At 48.7% G+C, this 20,699-nt stretch overlaps 1 long non-coding RNA gene and 1 pseudogene across 1 annotated transcript; one reads left to right on the top strand and one right to left on the bottom strand.

The window, feature by feature from the left end:
• The first annotated feature begins 11,418 nt into the window (after nt 1-11,418).
• LOC131910901 (uncharacterized) lies at nt 11,419-19,616 on the top strand. Its single transcript, XR_009379241.1, has 2 exons — nt 11,419-11,526; nt 19,172-19,616. It is a non-coding gene; the product is annotated as an uncharacterized LOC131910901 (long non-coding RNA).
• On the bottom strand, nt 17,638-18,710 carry LOC131910900 (actin, cytoplasmic 2-like; annotated as a pseudogene).
• Nucleotides 19,617-20,699: the final 1,083 nt, after the last annotated feature.

The raw sequence follows: 20,699 nt of genomic DNA, 5'->3' as shown, positions 1-20,699 counted from the left end.
TATTGAACATACAGGGAAACTGAGGCCTAGGAAGGGAGTAGGCTTTCACACAGGTCAAAAAGGACATTAGTGTTAGCCGGGATCCTGTTTCTGTGTCCTCTCCCTAGATGTTTAGCAGACAACAGGATCCCATGCTTCAGCCACATACATGTGTAGCCATTTGCCACTCATGACACTTGACATGGTGGGTCTGATGAATATTTACTTCTACCTGGTTCCGCTGACGGAGTGTAATGGTGGGTACCTGTGTTGGCTGGAATTTTTGTCAAGTTGACACAGCTGGAGTCACCTGGGAAGAGGGAACCTCAACTGAGGAATTGCCTCCCTCAGATTGGTCTGTAGGTAAGTCTGTGAGGCATTTTCTTGATTATCGATGGATGTGGGAGGGTCCAGCCCACTGTGGGCAGTGCCATCCCTGGGCTAGTGGTCCTGAGTTGAATAAGAAAGCAGGCTGAGCAAGCCATGAGGAGTAAGTCAGTAAGCAGCACCCCTCCATGGCCTCTGCTTCAGTTCCAGCCTTGAGTTCCTGTCCTGACTTTCCTTCATGATGGGCTGTGATCCAGATGTGTAACCCAACCAAGCCTTCTTCTCCCCAACAAGTAGGTTTTGGCCAGTGTTTAATCACACCAATAGAGATTAAACTAATACAGCACCTTCCACCCTGAAGCGTCTCCTTTGCCTGCTGGCCTGTGTGTCTCTTTCTGAGTGCGACCCCAGCCTGTGGAATATCAGGAGGGGTGCACCTCCTTTGCGGGGTTCCTCTAGTCACAGGCCTTTGGAACTGGTTCCCTTCCTAGGGTCTTGCTCTGAGATGGAGGGGATAAAGGGCTGAGGTCCCCAAGGACAGATCCTGGCTTGTTCTTTGTGTTTTTTTGTGTGTGTGTGTGTTTTTTTTTTTTTTTTTTTTGGTTTTTTGAGACAGGGTTTCTCTGTGTAGCTTTGCACCTTTCCTAGAACTCACTCTGTAGTCCAGGCTGGCCTCGAACTCACAGAGATCCGCCTGCCTCTGCTTCCCGAGTGCTGGGATTAAAGGCATGCACCACCACCGCCCGGCCCTGGCTTGTTCTTTTTTTTTTTTTTTTTTGGTTTTTCGAGACAGGGTTTCTCTGTGTAGCTTTGTGCCTTTTCCTGGAACTCACTTGGTAGCCCAGGCTGGCCTCGAACTCACAGAGATCCGCCTGGCTCTGCCTCCCGAGTGCTGGGATTAAAGGCGTGTGCCACCACCACCCGGCGGCTTGTTCTTTATACTGGGAATATTTAGATTTTCTGAAGGACTTCTACCTGGAGGGAATGGTTCTCTGGACAGCCAGGTAGCTTTGGCAGCAGAGGGGTTATTACATTCAGACAAGTAACAGGGCCACTCTGAAGGATATGCCCAAACATGACAGAAGATGCTGGAAGCAAATATGACTTGTCAGTGAATAGCATTTATTCTGCTATTATTTACCAGCAAATAGACATTCTACTATCTTAATACAGAAAAAAATGCTTTCAGCGAAGGCCTTAACATATAAATGGACAAAGGATAATTTCAGGAGAAATAATTATCAAACAATTCACAAATGCCCGTCTTTATTAGTGGCCAAAGAAAAATCTAGTAATGGCGTGGTGTTGTAGCATTTACACCTGCATCCTATCCAGGAAGGAACCACTTAGCTTAAAGAGCAGTGTTTGAAGGGAGCATCGTGCTGGGACCATCAGTGGGCACGAGGTTTGGGGATGATATTTATGTTACAACTTGATGTCAGTGAGCTCGCCTCATTCACTTGAGAAAACTCTATTTAAAAATCTATAACGAAGTGGGCAGTGGTGGCTCACACCTTTAATCCCAGCACTTGGGAGGCAGAGGCAGGCGGATCTCTGTGAGTTTGAGAACGGTCTGGTCTACATATCAAATTCTAGAAGAGCTAGAGCTAGAGAGATCCTGTTTCAAAAAAAAAAAAATCTGTACCAGAGAGACATGTCCTTGAAAGAGTTCCTTGTGTCTGCACGCACAGCCCTAGGAGGGATCAAGTAGCTAATGAGAGCCGAAGAATAATAACACCGGTCTGAAGATCCTGACTGCAGTGACTGTGGAATGCTGCATGGTCACACTTGCAGGAAAAGAAAGTCAGCTGAGTGTTACTATGACAAGGTCATCAAGTGGCAAGGTGGAGGGTGGTGGAGAAAGGGACACAGAAGTCTTCCTCTGAGAGGCAGAAGGTTAGGTGTCCTAGGATTTATGAGAATGATCTTATCATAGAAACCCAGGAGCCCTGTACTCAGACCGCTTAGCCACTCCTGGGCACCTGTGAGAGGCATGTGAGGCTTTGTGGCAGATGCTACAGGAGAGGGGAGTCCTTGGTGGACCATGCCATGTTCGAGGCTCAGGCCCTGTCTTCAGAATTATGCCCACTTTGTGCAGCCCACTCCATGTGGCTAGACCTGCCTCAGTGTGTCTTGTCCTGCTTTGGGCTTCTCTTGGTGGATGTACTTCATGGAGACACAGCACGAAGGCCCTGCACTCTCCTAATATCCAGGTGTCTGGTAACGGACCTCACGGGTCTGCACTGCCACCCTGCCTCTAACCACACCATGTGTTCTTCGGCTTTTTTTGAAAGCTGCTTCCCAACCTGAAGCCCTCGAGCTGCCTGTGTGCAGGGCGGGCTCTTCTAGCCCTTGGCTGCTTATTCCTGTTGCCCTCCAGAATCTTCCCCTCCATGGACTGAGCATCTAACGGCACAAGTTGCTCTGTGGCTTTCTTGTTTACTCCAGGGCCTGGCACACAGTAGGTGCCTGCTTACCACTCTAGTTGGCGGCATGCACCTGGCAGAACAAGGCCTAAAAATGAGGCGGACTGAAGTCTCCTGCAATAGCCAACTTTATTGAGAGCATCAGACAGTTTATACTCTGAGGGTTAAGAAGAGTCACACAAGTGTACCATCACAAGGACTGGCCACTCGTGGCGAAAACATGTTTTTCCATAGAGACGTATAAACAAATAGCCACAGCCAGCTGTAATGAATAATCTGAAGCGAACTCACGCCACCTGGGAGGGCGCGGAAGCACATTCCAGGAACAGCCCATGTTATGGAGGAACAGAGGTTACAAGACTCTTGTCTTGTTTACTTGGAGTTTTCTCACAAGCTCTCAGAAATCTCCTCACACAGCTTCGGTCAAGGACGTGTCCTGACAGGTGCCCAGTGGACAATGGGAGCATTTTTCACCTTTCCCTTTATTGCCTACTGGTGAACTATGGAGCCAGGCTTCCTGGTTTAGAATCCTATTCAACAGCCCTGTGCCTTTATTGCTAGGTGGTCAAGAAAAGGAAAATAATAGCAATAAATAAATAATAAAGCTGTAATGAGGATCAAAGGAGCCGACACAGGACATGCATATGTTGCCTTGTCATGTGGTACATGATGCATGGATGTGATGTCACAGCGTTCAACACCCTCAGCTCCAGCCTGGCCTGGGAGTTCACTTGGCTGTGCTCTTTTCCTTTACATTAAATGCTTGGGGTAGCACTTATGTGTCATTAATTGTTCTGAGGGATATACAAATGTTAACTTACTTAATTTTTAGAACATCCGCATGATGTGGCTAGCCTCATTTAGAGAAGGGAAACTGAGGCACAGGTCCCAGGGCTGTGATTCAGATCTGAGCAGCCTGGCTCTGGAGTCCTGCTCTGTACAGCAATGTGCTATCTCCCAGAAGGACAGGGGTCCTACTCACTACCCTGCCCTCTTCTCCAGGTCCTGATGCTGTCCCATGCTTAGGGCTTTCCCTCCAGGGCACTTCAGAGCTCCCATCCACTTGAGCTGCCAGAGTCAGCAAGAAAGAAGGCAGGATGGCCATGGGCTACTTGAGACATTACGTTAGAAATTAGCCATTGCTTATCAGAAATTTGAATTGAACTGAGTGTCCTGTATTTTAACTGGTACCCCTGTATCCCATACCAGAGGGTGGTAATGTGGCTTGGGCCACCCATCTTTTAAGAGGATTCTTAAATCTCTGTGGTGTGTGGCTGGGCAGGGGTGGGAGAGGAGGGACAGGCATGCTATGAACTCTCTTGCAGGCTCTGTTGGCATTCCTGATGCAGTGGAGCAGGGGAGGCAGGCTGAACGGGCTGGCATGCAAGAGACATGTTAGAGTTGGTAAGAGCCTTGCGGTGCTCTGATGGGGGGAAGGTACTCTTGGATAACACGGGAACACTGAGTGTTGAGTGCGAGTCATGGGGACAGTGTGAGGCTGGCTGTGGAGAATAACCCCTGTTGGTGTGGTCTGCTGTGAAGCTCTGACTTCAGCCCTGACTGACATCAGGGACCCAACAGAGAATTCCAGGCACAAGGGCTGGGTTCTTCTCACAAGCCCTCTAGGAAGAACTCTGGCTGTTGTGTGAGGGAAATCTGGCAGAAGGGGGTTGGGAGGCAGGAGAAATCTTGCTGACAGCTTAACAGTTGGTCTCCTTTTCTTGGAATTCTTGGCCCTTTCTTGAAAAATACAATGCAGACATGGAAAATTATTAAGAGTGAAGCATTTGTGACATTGGCGCTCTTTGGTTAAAGATCTTCTGCCTGGAATGTCTACCATTAGAGCCAGGAGCCTAGAGGAGAGAGGGAATGACTGGCCTGGGGGGAGGGTGGTTGTGACTAATTTGCATTGAAATCAGCATTTGGCCCTCAGGTGGGAGAAGAGGGTCAAAGGCCTTGCTTTGAGGGGTTACCTGCCAGGTAAATGTTAGCTCTGACTATCCTCAGATGAAGAAAACTTCTCAGGCTGGGGAGAGATGTTGCAATTTTGTGTCTAGCCGGCTACTCACTGCTTCTGACAAGACCAGGTTCTTAACAGTGAGCAATTTAAGGCCATAAAAGAAATGTCATAAACAGCTCCTGGGAGCCAAGAGCACAGCCCAGATTTTAAGCACATAATGGAATCATATCAAAAGCAAGAGAGGCGGCAAGAATCATAAATCCTCGAAGTGCAAAATCTGTCCATTGTGACATTTGTGCTGAAGGGAAACCAGATGTGGATGCTGGGAGCCGGGCAAGAGGGAGAGATGCTGAGCAAGAACCCCTCTGCAAAGGCAGGAGCCTCTCCTTCAGTTGGCTCAGGCCGTGGTCCGCCCGCAGGCCTCAGCCGGAAGCTCCGGGTCAGAGGGAAAGGCAGAAGCTGAGGTTACACGTGTTGGACTAACAAGCATCTCACAAGATTCTGTGATTTCGTCTTTGAAGGCACAACACTTGGCATAACTCTTGAAAACGTGTTTAGAGACTAAATGTGTTTATTCCAAACAGGAATGAAAAGCAGTGAAGGCATGTAGAAATCCATGGGCAAGAAACATGCTTGACTAGGCTGCCATCTTTTCCTGGGATAGGGGAGGGATTGTGTTTGGTTGCAGGGCTGCAAGCCAGCCAGCAGCTCACTGGAGATCTACCAGGGAGAGGGATCCCAGACCAGCAGCCTGGAACGATATTGTGGGTTCTAGTTAAAGGTTCAGGAAAGTATTCCTGAGCCGGTAGTAGTGACTGACTTTTAAGGACAGGTGGTACCTCCATGGGTAGAGGAGGGTGAGTGAGCAGCCTACAGGGCAGAACAGTGGAGGCAGGAACTACAAGTTAGATGTGGGCTGTGACCAGGGAGATACTGCTTGATGAACAAGAACCAGTGGACAGCAAGGGGGTCTTGGCCAGAGTCTTGAGTGTTGGTACCAGGAGCATGTACTTAATTGTACTAGAAAATTGGGCTTAGTGTTTATTACTTAAACCAACAAACAGGAAATAAACAAGCTAAAATCAGCCAAAAACAAAACAGTGTAACAAAACCCGAAACCAAGTCAGTCCCACCACTCTGAAATCAGTGCGGCAACGTGAAAGAAGGGGCACCATGGAACCTTCTGTCCCTCCAGGACTCAGCCCAGGCTATCCCTGCATGAAGGGGCTTTTGGTAATTACAGTATGACATCATAGCCCCCTCTACCCATCTTTCTTTCGCATGTATCATTTCACAAGATCTCTTACTCTGTTTAATTCCTATTTTAAATGCCCAGGGAGGCTTAACAGGACCCTGGGGTAAGATGCAAGCTTTGTGAACTATGCATGAACCTTAGCTTAGTGGTTTTAAGTTTGGGGGTGTAAATAAATTTCTCTAGTGTGAATCTGCAGTATGGGTTTAGGAAGCCCTCAGAGCTCACTCCCACCTCTCTCAGCTGCATGCTGCCTCCAGGTGAGCTGTGTCCCGGCCCCTGCCAGGCAGCTGGGCTGACTACAGCCTCTGAGGCATGGGGCTCAGTCCACTGGGGCTCCAGGGGAGTTTCCCAAACATTATTATGCAGAAGGGCTGGGGTTTTGAAGTATCTGCTAACCACAACTTGGTTTCTATAACTAAGATAACATTATGGCCTCCGGGTCTTGCCACAGCTGCCCATTTTCAGTGTACTGAGTGGCAGCCACAGTCTTGTCTCAAGTACTTTGAATTTTGGATGTCTCATGGGTTGTAAATATGGGAGATTTTACAGGTGTCTTTTCAACCCAGTCTATTGTCTTTCTTGATGCAGAACATTTCTCAGGTTCGCCTGCTCGGAGCAGAGCAGGGGCTGCTTTCCGTGGGTGCCTGAAGAGGTGGCATTTGGAGTGTTCCCATCTGGGGCTTCCAAAACACCATCTTATACTTTACAGGGTAAAGCAGATTCAGGGGAAAGGCAGGCCCCAACAGGAGCTTCCCGTGGAATGGGCCTCTGTCCTCGCCGCCCCCCCCCCCCCCCCCCCCCCCCCCCCCCCCCCCGTCAAGGTGCAAAGCATCACAGCCCTCTGGCAAGGTGCAGGGCTGCAGGTGGATAGGGGTGGGTAAAGGAGGAGAGGCCTTTCTCACCCTGTCTCTGCCCACAGGACCTGACTTTGGCAGGCAGCCTATGGGTGCTGGGGAGTGTTGCATGGTCCCTGAGTGTCCTTGCTTGGTGTCTGGGCTTATAAAACTGGGGACACCAAGAACACACCACATTCCCCTTGCAAAATCACTTGCATTTTAGATTTTTATTTTTTAAATGAAGGCACCTGGTTTGCTTAAATTCATGGCTTTGAAATGTCTGAGGGCTGAGGGCTGAGCTCGTGGAGGAGAACAGAGATGTGCTGAGGGATTGTAAAGCTTGAGCATTTCCAGGGCTGCTGCTGGCCTGCTCCTCCCCACCACCTGGGCCCGGCCTGCTCTGCTCCCTCCCAGGATGGAGGCTTTGTAGGAAAGACAACAGCCTGTCTGCACAGGACTTCAGATCCAGACTCTCTCTGGCTGTCTGGCAGGGCAGCTCACAATGGACATTTTTCTACCATAGTGTCCCCTGCTGCTCTTTCTGAGGCTCAGCCTGGAGATGGAGAAGGCTACAAGAGGCCAGCGCACACACCCCCTGCCCCCTAGACATGGGTGTTGGTGAGTCAGCCCTTCCTTTCAAAGGCAGCACCTTGTTCTGCTTCTGATAGGGCAAATTCAGAAGATCCTGGTGAAAATGGACCCTCATTTGCTTGTACCAGTGACCCCAACAACTGCCTCTGATGGCCTCCTCTTCTAGCCTCTCCTTGCTCCTCCTCCTCTTCCTCCTGACCGTGTTAAGTTCTCAGCATCCATATTCCAGAGGGCAGAGCCAGGGTTTCTCGACCTTGATAGCTACAGAGTCAAGCATACAACACCCCCTCAGGGGATGCTGGTCAACCATAGTGACCTGTTTACTTTGTTCCTTGAGGCTCAGCCATATCTAGATCTTTGTGCTGTGACCCTAGAGTCAACATCAGCCATAACCCTCATGTCACAATCTCAGGCCCCACTGAGTGGACACTTAGCCTTTCTAAACTTTGGCAAGTACAGTTGAAATAAGAAATGAAAGGGCCTTTGATGGACCTGGGGTAGCAATGTCGTTGAATTAAGTAGCATCTCCAATTCCCATTCTGGACACAGTTTCCAGGGCATTCCAGGATGCATGTTGGAGGATGGTATGTGAGGGGTGGACTGACAGACAAGCATTTCTATAGGAATTTGATCACCACTCTGGACCACAAGCTACGTGCCACAGGAGCCATGTTATTTCATTGTCAGGGCTTAGCGTCCCATCCACAGTAGGGACTTGGAAAAATAGCATTGAGTAAATGAATACTTCCCTGGAGGGACCACCCTGGTGAGGAATAAAGCTCATTCAAGAGCAAGAAAGACACTCTGAGCCACAGTCACCTCAGGGGTCAAGGAGGACAGTTGGAGGGCCACCACAGTGACCTCAGGGGTGAAGGAGGACAGTTGGAGGGCCACCACAGCAACTTTGTCTTTGCGTCTAAGGACACCAGGGTTTCAGCAATAGCACCTTTTAGTCTCGCTGAGATGGCAGCTCTCTAACTGTGGAATGGTTTTCTGTGCAAATTTCTCCTTGGGGGAAATGGCTTCATTTGGGGATTCTTGGATAGAACCAAGATTTGGGAAAACTTGGAAGGTTGGGGTCCTAAGTGCAGAGCTGTCCCAGTGCAGAGCTGATGATGTATGGTGAGACCTGTAGGGATTGGAACCCAGCAGTGTGCAGTTCAAATTTTGCTGGCTAATGGCCTCTGTTACTTTGGCAGGTTACCAGAACTCTGAACCTCAGTTTCCTACTTTGTCAAATGGGGCATTCAGTCCCCAGGTAGGATGCCCGTGGAGAGAACATGAGACAGTATTTGCCCAGTGCCTGGCCTGGGAAGGTCTGGACTGTGGGCGTGGTTGACGGTTGGACTGCTCCTGAGTGCTCTTCTGGCAGCTGCCTCCAAGAGGAAGGGGAAATACAGGAGAGATGAGTGAATGAGGATGAGGGTGATAAAGCCTGGTGGAGTCCATGCTTCCTTCTCTCAAGCATCACAGCTTGGAGGACGCCCAGGAGCCTCATCTGGTGGTCTTTAGAGGGGGAAGTGCCCATTCATGCATGCATTTACGTAAATAAGCCTTTGTCTTGCCGTTAGAGCTGCCCTGATCCTTACACCCATTTCAAAGATAAGGAATCTAAAGTTCAGAGCCAGGAACGGTACTAGGACTAGAACAGTGGTCTCCTAACTTCCAGTTTAGGACCCCAGGCCTAAGCTTTGTGGGCATTGTCTTAGGCCTCATTTCCAAATGGTCCCTGATCAAGGTAGGTGGCATCTAGCATCTTGAGGCAATGTCATGGTTGAAGTGCTCACTGCCCTACCCAGCTGTGCCTCCATCCATCTCTTGCTGTGTGCAGTATGGGCAGTGCTGTGGTGTTGCTCAAGTCCACCGGGTACCATATTCTTATTAGTGGTGGCTGATCTTGGGTGTCAACTTGAAACACTTGGGAAGAAGGACCCTCAATTGAAAAACTGCTTCCATTAGATTTGCCTGTGGTCACGCCTGTGGGGCATTTTCTTGATTGCTTATTGATGTCAAAGGCTCAGCCCACTGTGGGTGGTACCATCCTTAGGCAGGTGAGTCTGGCTATATAAAAATTGTAGCTGAACATGAGCCTGGGAGCAAGATAGTGAGCAGCGTTCCCTAGGTGGGTTCTGCTTTAAGCTCCTTCCTTGGCTATTCTCAGTGATGGACTATACCCTGTAAGCTAAGTAATTCCTTTCTTCACAAAGTTGCTTTTGGTCATGGTATTTATTATAGTATCAGAAAGCAAAATAGAACACCATTGCACACCTTTGGAGTTATGACATGGGTCCTATATTAGAAGTTTACCTGTGGACAGGTACTTCTGGCCAGGGATGCAGAATGACCAGTGAATAGATGCTATTTGCCAGGGGCACAGTACAGATGGACACCACTGACCAGAGATACTGGGTCATCTGTCTAAGGAGCGCCCCTCAGTAGGTTAGCAGAACAGTTACCTCTTGCATTGAAAACCTCAGTTTGGCTAAGCAGACCTGACATCAGGACTTGAGAGGTTGCTATTTGGTGACAGTGGAGGAGTGGCAGAGAGAACAGGAGCTCTGAATGGAGATGGGCTTGGGTGTGAGCCCTGGCTCTGTCCCTTAGGTGCAATGACCTTCTTGAATCTCTGTTCACTCATTTGCAAGTTATGCATTAAGCCCATTTAGCTCCTAGGAATACTGTGAGGGTCACATGAAGAATTACTTGTAAAGTGTACATCCCAGCAGCTTGGCATACACTCTACATGTTAGACACCCTAACTATCATTATCATTATTCATTTATTCATGCAACGTGAGTTGATTCTAGTTGTATAGGTCTTATGGGGCACCTTGTAGGTACAATCAACTATGTGATCCCCTACCCAATGGTCCTTTTGAGCATCAGTCCTCTGTACTCTGGTCACTGAGTGTGAACACACTCATGGCTAGACATGCTTTCAGGACACCTTGCCCATCACTCAGTCAACCCCTCATCCCCCTCCACACTTGCCTCACACAGGAGCCTATGCTCTGGAAGGTTGGGCTGAAAAGCAAACTTTCATAATCCTTGACTTATTATTTATAGCCAATAGTTGCTCAATTTTCTCTATTTTTGCAGTTAGAGATATTTCACATAAAACATTTAAGAGTCCATGAACATTTTGTGTATTTGATTTCCATGACTGGAGCCCTGGGGGTATTTTTTTGAGAATATTTTATGAGAAAGAGACAAGTGATAACTGTTTATGCTAGATTGGTAACCATAGAGATGAAATGCCACAGATCAAAGTCTGAAGGTAATTAACTCCCTGCAAATTACAGTTGTTGAACTTGTGCACAAAGACGCATGATTTCACCCCTGGGCTAAGCAGCCAGGGGAAAGTCTGGGGAAAGGAAAAGGTTAGCAAGGCTTATCAGCAAAACTGTATCCCCTGTCCCTTAGAGAGGGGAGGGTCTTTGAGGGGCTCAGGATCTGGCCTAAGGGCTCAGCCTCTGCAGTTGTCAGTCAGGTGCACCCTGGTCCCTTCTCCTCATGTCCATCATCTGAGGGGTCTCTTGCCTGATTTGTGGGGTCAGAGTTCCTGGATGCAGGCCCTCAAGTGAGCACACATGCTCAGGTGTTCATGGCCTGGAAGGAGGGTGGCCAGCTACCTTGTCTTGGCCATCATCTCCATTTGTCACCTCCCCACACTGTTCTTTAGAACAGGTGAGGGGGTTCTTATCCTGTAGCAGCTGCTGAGCAAGCAGAGCATCACATGTCATGTGCTAACTACCCATTCTTCCTTAGCGACCCTTTGAGCTGAATACAGAACACAGTCATCCAGCAGCCATGATCCCAGAATTGGCCTTCCCTTCTCCTCTGTCCAGTGGATACGCTGAAAGATCTCAGCCTCCAGATGCCCATGTGTCAGCTTTTGCTGGAATCTGCTCCCTTTGATGGAGTGTTGGGGTTGGCTACCCTTGGCAGGGGGCTGAAATCCAGTGCTACTTAGCTGCCTGTGTGACTTCATTGGATTACTTAGCATTTCTATGACTCACTCTGTGTTGAAAAGAGTAGATCTGTGGAGGAGGAGCTAGCACATGTAAAACCTGCCAGCACAGTGCCCAGCACCTTGAGCCAGATGGCTATGAACCGCAGCTTGCCAGTAGGAAAAACCAAAGGCAGAAGGCAGGTGACTTGCCCACGGCCATTTTTGATCAGGCTGTTTGAGGAGTAAAGGAGTTAAAATGTTAAGTCACCTGGTTTTAACAAGAGAAGGAAGGACACCTGGTGGTTGAGAGGTATGGGAGGTGAACTAGGCAGGAAGTTAGGTGCTTTTGTTGTGGGTGAGAGTGCAGGTCCAGGGATGCGGTTGAGAAGGAGGTGGGAGGGGGTGGGCAGAGGGTGGAGCTGTATCCTCCCTTTCTGCTCATTTCATCCCGCCGACATGTCTTGGTGTCACCTTGGCCCGTCCCTGTGCAGGCAGCCGTGATGGAGAAGACGCAGCCCTAGCCTGGCTGCAGTACTCCAGGGCTTGCCCAGGAAGGATGGGGGTGGCCTCTCTGGGAAACTTGTGAAACTTCACAAACTTTGTGGGAAGTCAGAACATGGCAAGGAGCTTGGGAAGAGCCTGTTCCTGTTTGTCCCTGCCATGACAATATCTGAAAGGAAAAAAAAAATCCATTTGTCTCTCTCCATGTTCCCTGGGGCTTCAGTACATCACTGTGCTGTGTTGAGTAGTCAAGGAAACCTATGTTGACCTCATTATAGCTTCTCATGCCAGGGACTCGTCTTTGGCACTTGGCTGATTGAAAGTAGGTTAAACTACTAAGGTAGGAACGATGCTTCCAGGCTTTCATAGCTCCAGGGCCACGTTGGTGGTTCTGGAACATTCCAACTAGAAGCTGTTGGGAAGTAGATGAGTAACATTGTCTTCTTGCTCCAGGTTGGGCAAGGTCTGTCCCCACATTCTCTGCAGGCTGCTCACAGCTCCCAAGGCTGGGGGATGCTGGGTCTGAGAACCCAGAGGTCAGTGGCAGAGGTGGGATTCTCCTGCAGGGCCCTGGCAGAAATCCTAACAATGTCCTGAAGAGACACTTATGCCCCTCCCTTTGGTTGGTGGACTTTGAAAACAATAGACCACCCCATTAGAATGTCCTTAGGAATCTCCTGCTGGGAGCCTGGTACCAGCCAGAGTGGGAACTAGCTTTCTCCTGGAAAAAGAATTCACAGAGTTCTGACAACTTGTCAGCCCACTTAGCTGGAGAGACCAGAGCAGAGACAGCGTGGATGAGGTTGGGGAGCATCACACCTGGACCAGAACTGCTTAGTTACAAATACTTACCTTGGTTTCCCCCCTCACACTTATTTATTTACATGTGCATCCATAACTCACATGTGGACATCATAGTTAGGTCTCTCCTTCCACCCCGTAGGTCCTGGGGATCAAACTCAAATCAAAAGGTTTGGTAGCAGGTGCCTTTGCCTACTGAGCCATCTCACCAGCCCAATGTTTCTTGCTTGCTATTTAAATGTAAATCTTGTGTCAGAACCCAGATGATGGACTTGGGGATGTGGAGAAGTGCAGTGAGCTCTTTGTTCTCCCAAGTGTGGCCACATAGACTAAATTTCCCCTCCTTTTCATCACTACTTTGTGTCTTTCACTGGTATGTTGAAGACCAGTGGTGGAATGAGCTTGTTAGGGCTGCCAGGGACCAGTTCTGACCCAACAACTCCAGTAGCACTTGGGGGTGTACCTTGGAACCCAATGGGGCTCCTCTGGAGAGAATGTTGGGTTGACTGGAACTCTAGGGTCACATAGCATTTGAATGTTTCTCTCTGTCTCTAGGTTTCCAGCTCTGTTTAGTTGGTCCCATCCCATTGTTACCCAGACCCCCTTCTATTGGGCTTTAGAGCCATGAGCTGCTCAGCAAGACTTGTCACTGTGGCTTCTGCCTTCTTGTCCCCCATTGTCACCTGGGTCAGGGCCTGGCCAGCCAAAAGGCATTGCAGTTTCAAATTCCTGGGACCCCAAGTAAGGCCTGAAGATCTGAGTTTGTATACAATATCTCCCCTGCTCATGGCCCTGGCTTTTAATGTTTCTTGGCTTTGGTCCTTGCACTTTACAAAGCACAGTTATCAATGCCCACCCCATAGGTGTATTGGGAGGGATGTTGCCAATATCGATTCCCTCGTTCAGTGCCTGCCACTTAGCACATGGTAGGCATGGATCTTCCTTCCAGTCCAGGTCAGGCACCAGTCTTTAAACCTCCTGTCTCCTCACAGGTACTCAGCCAGAGCCCACAGTCAATAACCTGAGCCTCTGCTGTGGAGAGAGTCAGCTCTGCTGCACTTGATAAGGTGAGCTGTGTTTTATCCTCACGTGCTACTACACGCTGCAGAAGCAGAGAAGATTCAGTGACATTGACCATTTCCCACCATGTGCTCACCAGCAGGCAAAGGGGAGAAAGCCAGATGTTCCACATCCTTCAGTGGATTTTACCACAGCGGAGGGGTATGGGCTTCTGAAGTGCCAAGGAAGAGACCAGCTTCTAAGGGGCTTTGTCTCTGCCCTTGTCCCATGGAGAGTTTGTGTGCGATGGCTTGGTCATCTCTTTTCCCTGGAGCTCTTGAGTCCTGGGGGTGTATTTGGTTATTGTGTGGAACATTTATTTTTGTTGCAAAGCACATTTACTCCCGGCTGAGCTTTGCAACCCTTACATGCAGTTTTCTGGGTAAAGGGCCAGGCCCCCAGATGAGTACTAGGCTTTCTGTTGGTCAGACACACAACCTTAAACACTGCTGTCTGTCTGTCTGGGTCTGACAGCAGGAGGCTATAGATATAGAGTGAAACAGTTGAGCAGCAGAAACCTCGAGGGACCTGCTGGGTCTGCCTTGCAGTCAGCTTCCTTGGGTCTCTACTGATTAGGTCAAATAGGCTTCAAAGAAAAGAAAAAAAATGCCCTCAGTGGCCCACACTGTAGCTTGGGGCTGTTTTACTGTTCTGGCCCCTGCCTCTCAAGTTTCCTCAGGCCATGCTCCCCACCCTCCACAGCACCATCCAGCCCCTGGCCACTCTGGGATGCTTTGTGAAGCTCCTCTTAGGAGGGCAGGTGGATGACTCCAGGCAGAGGCTAGCCTCACTGAGCTTAGAGTCTCCTGCAATTACCACTCAGGCTCTGAGAAGCCCATTCTTCCCTTTCAGCTCCAGGGCAGAGTGGAAATCCTGATGAAGAAGAGCAAACTCTGCAGGGCGGCACTGCCTTTGGTCACGTGCTCAGATGTGGCTCCCTGTGCCTCATCTGGAAATGCTGCTCAGAGCTTGGGGACCAGTGTCCTGAGGCTGGCCGACTTGAGTGGTGATGACAGGCAGCTTCCTGCATGCCTCAGGACCCATGGAACCAACAGTGTCAGAAGCAGGGTCCTCTAGCCTAGGGACTGGACGCAGCTCCCCCAACTTACTCGCTGGAAGGAGAAGGCAATTGCCTTAGTGTGGTGGCTAATCTTGGTTGTCAACTTGACACACCTGGGAAAAGGGACCCTCCATTGAGGGATTGCCCCTCTGGGGTTAGCTTGTGGTCATGTCTGTGGGGCATTTTCTTGATTGCTAACTGATGTAGAGGGCCTGGTCTATAGTACCATCCCTAGACAGGTGGGCTTGGGCTATATAAGAAAGGTAGCAAGGCAGTAAGCATCATTCCTCCATGCTCTCGGTCTTAGTTCCCGACTTCAGGTTCCTGCCTTGGCTTCTCTCGATAATGGACTATGATCAGGAAGTAGAAGCCAAATTAACCCTTTCCAAGTGATTTTTGGCCACCGTGTCTTTTTATTTGTCTATTGCAGCAACATAGAGCAAATCAGGACACCTAAGAACAGGATGCTGATGGCTCTGGGCACTTCTGGAAGAGTCTTCACTGTCCCACGTGGTTTGGTGACTGGGCACACCGACCACCTCAGCTGTGAACTAGAGAGGATGCTGAGGGTTCCCGAATCACAGGGCTGGAGTTGGTGGTTGATGCCTTACTCCCCTCCCAATTCACCCAGTGGAGAGGCAAGCAGATGTGCTCAGGGGGAGCAGAAAGAGTAGGCAAGGGGCAGGAAACAAAGCCCACAGCTACTGAGTCCTTGCTATAGGCAGGCTAACTTCTTTGACTTGAACTTGACTCTCAGAGTCTTCCCAGGAGCCTTGAGTGTGGGTTCACCTGATAATAAAAGAGGAAAGTGGTCGAGGCAGGAAGGAACTCTTCTGAGTGCCACAGATGTGCTTAGTGGTCTATCCCAGGGTTGTTGGTCTCCAGAATCTGTCAGTGTAACCCCAGTAGGTGCTGTACAAGTATGTGTCCAACTGAGTGAATGAGTAAACCATAAAGCCAAGCAAACAAAAAGGCAGACAGGCCTTTCCTTTGCCCTGGCGTGGGCCAGGTGCCTGGTAGGAATCTCTGTGCCCAGATGGGCAGTTACAAACTCTCACGTCAGCGCTGAGGAATGGAGGCTAATAGCTCAGTGCCGGACTTCACCAGTATGTGGGGTTAGCCAGTCCCCAGACCCACGGAACAGGAGGCCAGGGTCAGAACAGCCTGCAGCACAGTGCCTGGGCGGTGTCTTCCCACAGTTCACGATGAATTACTTATCTGGGTGGGTCCCACTTAATACCTTGTAGTCACAGAGCTGGAGGGACCTCACTAAGAAGGGACATCAAGATCTTTAATATGGTATTGTCCCAGTCATAGAAGACCACCCTAGAGTACTACAGAGTCATAAGCAGGAAGGTCCCTGAGTCCACAGAGATGTCCAGTGTGGTGGTCAAGGGCATGCCTTGGGAGTCAGGAAAGAATGAGTTCATTTCTCCATCAGCTCCATGGTCTCTTACTGTCTCCAGCTGCAGACAGGCTCATAATAACAGCCCATGGACGTGCCGTGAAGAATGGATGCTTGTGGGATACTTAGAACAGTCTCTGGCACAGAGTAAGTGTTGTGTGGGTGTTCGTGGAATGCAAACACTGAGTGTCACTGAAAGATGCTTTTAAGTAATTTTAGGTGAGAACTGTGGGCTGCAAAATTATATACATTATGCTTCTAATTTTATGTGTACACATGCATTTATATACATGCAAATGATTGTCTCTGTTGTAAAAAGGGAATGGTTTTGATTTCTTTATAACATTCTGTATTTTCTCTATTATCTACAATGAGCATGGATTACTTTAAATTAAAAATGACATTTAAAAACAAAGAGTATTTTTCTATGCCAGACTCCAGTCCCATCCCTGTTACAAGATCAATTCTAAATGGCGAGTACTGTGATCTTCTGAGAGCCTGGGAGTTCTTGTGTGGAGACACTCAAAGGCTTGTTTGAATGCCCAGAGAGTAAGGCTGTTAAGGCCTGCCTCTTCCAGGCTCTCCTTTGTCCTGTCCTGAGTGGTCCCTGTTCCTATAGAAATGCTGTAGGGACCCTTATCCACAATGGCCACTGTAGACTGAATTTTCTTTGAATACCAGCTTTCCAAAAAAATATGTGCATTTAACATTCTTGCTGAGCATTTGATATCTGTGAATGTGCTAGTGAACGTGAAGATTGTTCCATGTTGAGAGATACCATGAAATCTCTAGCTAGATGAGACACTTCTGCACTGTCGTGGGTACCTGGGAAGATGCTTATTTTTATGAGTCTCAGTGTTGAGCTGAGAGATATCTATGTGGACGCAGAAAATGCAAGTTTGGAGTGATGAAGTCCTTGCTTTGAGAGTGCGTTGGCTGGTCAAAGCCAGCATTTCATGTCACTGTATTTTCCGATATAATGCCCAAGTAGGGCCGTGCTTATTGTGCCTAAGATGGAATAAGTTTCCTCTCTCTCTTTTTAATTGAACCCCTTTCATTTTTTGTTGCACAACGATGTGTTGATGTGTTTCTGGGTCCTAATGTTCTCACTTAAGCATAGAAAACCAAAAATTGGTCATTTTTTTTTTCAAGAATCAAGCACAAAACCTTTGCATAAATTCAAGGATGAATAAATTTACAGGTGTAAATGCAAACGTTCCTAATTCAAGGCAAGTAATAACCCATGGTGGTCAGGGGAAATCACTGCAATGGAAACTGGGTCCTAAGGCTCTGATTTCCCACTTTGTTAGGCTGGCAAGATGGAAACCCAGCAGCCTCAAGAAATCAGGGAACTGTCAGCTGCCAGTTAATACCCTGCACGATGCTCACCAGGCTGGGGATTCTCTTGCACAGCATGCTCTCTCCAACCACCAAGTGATCAAGTTCGTGGGGCAGATGCCTGTAAGCTGCTCAGTCCATCTAGCATTCATTCGTAGTGGATGATGGAGGGACCCGACTCACCATACTCCTTCTTGCTGGTTTACATCTGCTGGAAGGTGGACAGGGAGGCTAGGATAAAGCTACCAATCAAGATGGGTGCTTACCCTCTTGAACTTCACTGTGCTGGATGCTGGGATATAATCTCTCTTCTTGTCTGCAATGCCTGGGTACATGCTGGTGCCACAGACGGCACTGTGTTGGCACACAGGTCCTTGCAGATGTCCACATAACACTTCATGATAGGGTTGAAGGCAGTCTCAGGGATGCCCAGGAAGGAGGGCTGGAAGAGCACCTCTGGACACTGGAACCACTGATTGCTGATGGTGATCACTTACCCCTCTTCTTCAAAGAGGATGAGGATGTAGCAGTAGCCATTTCTTGCTCAGAACCCAGGACAACATAACATAGCTTCTCCTAATATCACTCACAAACTTTCACTTAGCCATGACGGTGACGTTGTAGCCCTGCTCAGTAGGATCATCCTGAGATGGTCTGTCAGAACCTGGCTAGCCAGGTCCAAATGGAAGATGGCATGGGAAAGGGCATAGCCTTCATAGATGGGCACTGTATATATGTTCTGGTCACCAGAGTCCATAACAATACCAGTGGTGCATCCAGAGATGTACAGGGACAGCACCACCTGAATGGCCACCTACATGGCTGGGGTGTTGAAGGTTTCAGACATTATCTACATCATCATCTGTCTTATAGCCTTGTGGCTCTGGGGGCCTCAGTCAGAAGCACCAGGTGACCCTAAGGGGCAGTGTGAAGTTTGCTGTAGAAGGGGTGGTACCAGATCTTTTCCATGTTGTCGCAGTTGGTGACAGCGCCATGCTTGCTAGGATACTTCAGGGTTGGAACATCCTTCTTGCTCTGGATCTTACCTCCTACATACACAGATGTCCTTCTTGCCCATGCCCTCCATGACACCCTGGTGTCGGGGGACCCAACAATGGAGGGGAACTGGAACATGGCACTGGAAGCTTTACCACCTGCAAGGCCTGCTTAGCACATGTCAGAGTTGTTGGCAGTGATGAGCATGGCAGTTTCCTTTTCCATTCGAAATGACACACAGTGCAGACCGGTAGCAGAGAGAGCCCAAGTTTTCTCTGCAGAGTACTCTGAGGACAGTCTCAGCCCTAGAGGAAAGAATGACATCTGGCCATTTAGTCAGAGCAGACAGGCTCGAAACTCTTTGGGCTGGATTTGCATAGACATGCAACCAAACCGCGTCTGGGCCTGCCTCTGGACAGAGACCCAGATATTTGCGCAGACTTGTATTCTAGCAGTCTTGTTTTCTTCCCAATAAATGCCCATCTTTATGGAGCAGGAAGGAGTAAGAGTTATTGTCTATCTGGGCAAGGCAGGGCAATGTGTTAATTAGGATTCAACTCAACATTAATTTGAGACCCTCTCACTGTTTGCTCGAGTCTGACTCCGGTTTTTTTAATTTTTATTTTTAATATTTGAGAAGCATTTACCTTCAGACAAAACATCAGATTTTTTAATCCTCTAAATAGGTGATTCCAGTGTACATGTATAGAATGCTTCGAGGTCAAGAAAAAGCCCGCTGTGTGTCACGATAGTTTCATCACTGCCGGAACCAGCACCATTGTCAAGTTGGTTTAACATGTAAGAAGCCCAGGCTCGAAGTCAAGTGGCTTGCCAGGGTCCTGTCCAATTAATGGCAGACCCTGAACCAGAGCCCAGCTTCTGGGATCTAGGATCTTCCCTGGTACACAGGACAAGTTCCTGTCCAGGAAAGTTTCTGGGGCCTGTGTTCTACAAAAGACCAGCAAGGGGGTCTTGGGAAAACAGCATCTCTACCTTCAGTACCTTTGTTTTTGTGGCTCTGAGCAAACCCCCCCTAACCATAAAGGAGAGGATTTCCAGGCCTGGAGAAGCAGGCCTGAATGTGTTTGCTTTGCTTTTATAGTTCAGAGAACAATAAAACAGATGAAATTACCCCATGGCTTGTGAACAGTAAATTAGAATTCCTTGCCTGCGAAGCACATAATTCTTTTTCTGTTCTCTGTACCCCCTCCCTCTTCACACTGTGTCCTGCTTTGACCTGCCCTGGGCTCATCTCAGCCTCAAGAACTCTTCCCCAGGGGACATAGTCTGGACCCCACAACCTCAAAGTGTCACCAAGTCTGCTTGTCACCTCCTAGGCTGCTTTCCAAAGGTTGCCCAGCAGCTCGGGTTCCTGTGTTCATTGTATTCACTGAGTGAGGTAGAATGGCCTCCAGCCCCTTTCCTTCATTTCCTGGGTCGCCCTTGAATTATCAATGGGGAAAGCAGTTGACATCAAAGACTAAACCAGACTGTGATCTACTTTCAAGTTTTACTGGATAGATAATTATAGTTGATCCTTAGTCATCTGGTTTGATCTTAAATGTCCCCAAAGAGCTGTAGGGTAAAGGCTTGGTCATCAGGCTATGGAGCTGTTGGGAGATGGTGGAAACTTAAGTTTAGGTCACTGGGGTGTGGCCTTAAAGGGTATTTTGGAGCCCACCCCTTCCTCTCTCAGCTTCCTAGCTGCTATGTGGTAAGCATCTTTGCCTTACCACATTCTTTCCCATACCGTCCATTACCACGGGCCCACGGCTCTAGAGCCCATGAATATCGACGACTCTGAACCAAAAGAAGCCATTATTCCTGTTAGGTTGATTTTTCTCAGGTATTTTGTCTTGACGGAAAGCTGTATAACGTAGCAACTAGAAGAGACAAGTTCACTTCCATGCAGGTACATACTTAGGCACGTGTGCATTTCTTCTTCCACAGTCCATCCAATTGTGAGATTTGAGGACCTGGACTGGGCTTTCTGTGTGACACAGCTTCTTGCCTCCAGGAGGATGAGGCCCACACAGTGTTCTGGAATGAGGCCAGCAGTGCTCAGAGATGCTGTGTAGATTCTATGTACTGTTGCTGATTGGCTTAGACGCCGATTGCATGTGCATCTCTGAGTGTGTGTGTGTATCTTCCTGCTTCTAAGTGAAATAAGTTAAAACCCTACGGATTGGTTAAGTAGTTTGTTCGCTACCTTTA

This window comes from Peromyscus eremicus, chromosome 5 (assembly GCF_949786415.1).
Source record: "Peromyscus eremicus chromosome 5, PerEre_H2_v1, whole genome shotgun sequence".
NCBI classification, from domain to species: domain Eukaryota; kingdom Metazoa; phylum Chordata; class Mammalia; order Rodentia; family Cricetidae; genus Peromyscus; species Peromyscus eremicus.
The sequence above is the reverse complement of the archived record's forward strand: the minus strand, read 5'-3'. Positions and strand labels throughout refer to the sequence as shown.